The 4,316-nt window shown below is 32.4% G+C and overlaps 1 long non-coding RNA gene across 2 annotated transcripts; it reads right to left on the reverse strand.

Moving 5' to 3' along the window:
* Positions 1–437: 437 nt before the first annotated feature.
* On the reverse strand, positions 438–2,546 carry LOC137085290 (uncharacterized). Of its 2 annotated transcripts, XR_010906951.1 has the most exons (5): positions 2,021–2,546; positions 1,761–1,831; positions 1,559–1,646; positions 1,330–1,445; positions 438–1,032 (listed from the first exon to the last, which is right to left on the reverse strand). It is a non-coding gene; the product is annotated as an uncharacterized lncRNA (long non-coding RNA). The 2 variants fall into 2 exon arrangements; XR_010906950.1 differs by having other exon boundaries at positions 1,761–2,541.
* Between the last annotated feature and the right edge of the window lie 1,770 nt (positions 2,547–4,316).

Consider the following 4,316-nt stretch of genomic DNA (forward strand, 5'->3'; position numbering starts at 1 on the left):
GGACAGGGCACATTCAAAACCCAGTAAAGTGATTTTATTGGTTACTTTTAAAACTTAGCCCACCTAAGGCCTTATAGCTTAGTGATTTGATTGGTTATAGGTCAGCTATGCAGATACTGCTCATACACCATAAACCCCACCCCCCTCTCCCCCCAAAGGAAAAATACACACAAAAAACAATTTAGGAAAATATGGAATATTTATTAAGGTACATAAAACATTACCAAGAGCATTTTAAACAAGCAAAAGAATAGAATGGAGAAACAAAAACAAGTGAACAAAATGTATTTAAAAGGGATGAAAATGTAAAGAACAAAAAAAAAAATACAAAAATAAAGGCATTTAAAAGGAACAATATAAATATAACTATATAAAATAAACATAAGTTAAAATGAAAGGGTAAAAAAGTATAATTAAGGGTAAAAAATAAAATTAAAACAACATATTTAAAAGTTGGCGATATAAAGAAATAAATACACAGTGTATCTAAAATGTAACATTATAAAATGAGACAATGCAAAAATTTAAACATTATAAAATTAGAACCAGAATGTTAAAAAAAGGTTATATAATATACATAAATGTTCTAAGTAAACAATAAAAATAAGTGAAAAAAAAACCTCCCAAAGAGCATTGTAAACATATATTATAAAATGAATGGGGGGGGAAAAAGTGAGCAAATTCTATTTAAAGGACGGCGATGTAAAGGAATAAAAGAAAAAAAAATGCATATAATATATGTTCTAAGTAAACAATATATATAAGTGGAAACATTTCCAAAGAGCATTGTAAAAATACATTATAATGATGCACTGATGATGTGATGTGTAGCATGGGTCAGCCTCTAGTCTGGTTCGTGGCACTTGGCAGAGCGCAGACAACCGCGGTTCTGTTTGGTGGAGACCTCATCATCCACACTGGCCTTCCGTCAACAACAGCATCATCTTCATCAGACATCTGCTCTATTGCTGCAGTCTCTCACAGGTCTCTTTCTGCGTTAGCTTGTACAACCCTGGACCTGGTCTCCAGCAACTGCAAAACATGACAGTAATTTAACCACTAAAACACACACTGTGTTTACATGTGCAACAATAATGCAACTATGTATTCTAAGAGTACGGTCTTAATCGCAGGAAGGTGCTCACATGACAAGCAGATCTCTTCACTCCAGTTTACATGCAATTTGCATTATTCACTAATGAGTATGGTTATGTCACACTCAGATTTGATCAAAGTATTGGGTTTACATGAGGTAAAGTTTAATCACAATATTGACAAAATCATATCTCCCAAAGAGAAAATAAATGCTTAGCAAGTTTCTTAACTTACCCTTCACTTTCTTTGACGGTTCTTTGCCATGTTCTTCATAGCGTCTTTTTTTGGGCCTTTTCAGGCTGAGCCACAGAATACTTCCTCCGTGGTGTCTCAATATGTCTTGCAACCTGCTAAATAAATCATGAATAATTGTAATACCAATAAAAGTAAGCAAAACAAAGCACACATGGTAAATATTAATATAAAATTACTTTAACAAATAAAATACAATCTTTAAGATTACCTTTTACACATTCAGGGTCAACATCTGTAAAAGTTGTCCTTAATTCTTCAAAGGAAAATGGTCAAAGCGAGGTTGTGTGATGACTATTCTGGGGGGAAAAGTTGCAGTTATAATTAATGAAATTCAGTTTTGGCATTTCAAATTCATATGACGTTAGAAGTAGGTTAACCTAACATTTACAGTATACAATAAGCAGTCTTACCCAGTCTGTGGATCGTATTTGTGTGGGCTGTTCTCTGAATTGGGTTTCACACAAAGGCACCTTACAGATTCCTGTAAAGTTTGAAATTAAAATGCGTTTAAACGGATTCACAATCTGCAAGAACTACAATATTTTCAAGTTTGAATAAGATGGCCATCAAAGTAACCGCTGGAGACAAAACACATAACATTATTAGGCTAACGTTAATTGTAAGCCAACTTTGGTTTACAGGCACATTATATAACAATAACTGAACTTACCTCACGTTACGTGCCCTTTTAAATCTTTTCACAATGTTGTTAGGCTCTTCCTGTAAGTTAGTCCGTGCTGCTCATACTTTTGCTCGAGAGAATAAAGACGCTGGAGAGCCTCTTGGAGAAGATCAGCCTGTTCATGCTGTGCAGATATTAAAGTAGTAAGCTGACGAGATATAGCATTCTGGCCGGAGATCAGCTGCTTCATCAAGGCATTCACAGTAACTGGGCTTGAGCTTGAGGCTGCTTGTCCTCCTTAATTCAGTGGAGTAGAAAAACTAAGGTTCCTTTTACTCTCCATATTAAATCTGTCGAAAATGATCGATTCCAAATCTCAACCAAACACCACAAAAAAACAACAATCCGTTCTCTGTACTTCCGGAAACAATGCTGAGGTTTTAACTTTCGTGCGCATGAAACAATACACTACTATTGATACACATACTAACACATACAATACACATACTAACCACTGTCAAAATTATGATCAAAAACGTCATACTAACCATAGTCAAAATTATGATCAAAAACGTCATACTAACCACAGTCAAAATTATGATCAAAAACGTCATACTAACCACTGTCAAAATTATGATCAAAAACGTCATACTAAACACTGTCAAAATTATGATCAAAAACGTCATACTAACCACTGTCAAAATTATGATCAAAAAACGTCATACTAACCACTGTCAAAATTATGATCAAAAACGTCATACTAACCACTGTCAAAATTATGATCAAAAACGTCATACTAAACACTGTCAAAATTATGATCAAAAACGTCATACTAACCACTGTCAAAATTATGATCAAAAACGTCATACTAACCACTGTCAAAATTATGATCAAAAAACGTCATACTAACCACTGTCAAAATTATGATCAAAAACGTCATACTAACCACTGTCAAAATTATGATCAAAAACGTCATACTAACCACTGTCAAAATTATGATCAAAAACGTCATACTAACCACTGTCAAAATTATGATTAAAAACGTCATACTAACCACTGTCAAAATTATGATCAAAAACGTCATACTAACCACTGTCAAAATTATGATCAAAAACGTCATACTAACCACTGTCAAAATTATGATCAAAAACGTCATACTAACCACTGTCAAAATTATGATTAAAAACGTCATACTAACCACTGTCAAAATTATGATCAAAAAACGTCATACTAACCACTGTCAAAATTATGATCAAAAATGTCATACTAACCACTGTCAAAATTATGATCAAAAACGTCATACTAACCACTGTCAAAATTGATCAAAAACGTCATACTAAACACTGTCAAAATTATGATCAAAAACGTCATACTAACCACTGTCAAAATTATGATCAAAAACGTCATACTAACCACTGTCAAAATTATGATCAAAAACGTAATACTAACCATAGTCAAAATTATGATCAAAAACATCATACTAACCATAGTCAAAATTATGATCAAAAACGTCATACTAACCATTGTCAAAATTATGATCAAAAACGTCACACTAACCATAGTCAAAATTATGATCAAAAACGTCATACTAACCATAGTCAAAATTATGATCAAAAACGTCATACTAACCACTGTCAAAATTATGATTAAAAACGTCATACTAACCACTGTCAAAATTATGATCAAAAACGTCATACTAACCACTGTGAAAATTATGATCAAAAACGTCATACTAACCATAGTCAAAAATTATGATTAAAAACGTCATACTAACCATAGTCAAAATTATGATCAAAAACGTCATACTAACCACTGTCAAAATTATGATCAAAAACGTCATACTAACCACTGTCAAAATTATGATCAAAAACGTCATACTAACCATAGTCAAAATTATGATGATTATGATCATACTAACCACTGTCAAAATTATGATCAAAAACGTCATACTAACCACTGTCAAAATTATGATCAAAAACGTCATACTAACCACTGTCAAAATTATGATCAAAAACGTCATACTAACCACTGTCAAAATTATGATCAAAAACGTCATACTAACCACTGTGAAAATTATGATCAAAAACGTCATACTAACCATAGTCAAAATTATGATCAAAAACGTCATACTAACCACTGTCAAAATTATGATCAAAAACGTCATACTAACCATAGTCAAAATTATGATCAAAAACGTCATACTAACCATACTCAAAATTATGATCAAAAACGTCATACTAACCACTGTCAAAATTATGATCAAAAACGTCATACTAACCATAGTCAAAATTATGATCAAAAACGTCATACTAACCACTGTCAAAATTATGATCAAAAACGTCAT

This window comes from Pseudorasbora parva, chromosome 8, assembly GCF_024679245.1.
Source record: "Pseudorasbora parva isolate DD20220531a chromosome 8, ASM2467924v1, whole genome shotgun sequence".
NCBI lineage: Eukaryota > Metazoa > Chordata > Actinopteri > Cypriniformes > Gobionidae > Pseudorasbora > Pseudorasbora parva.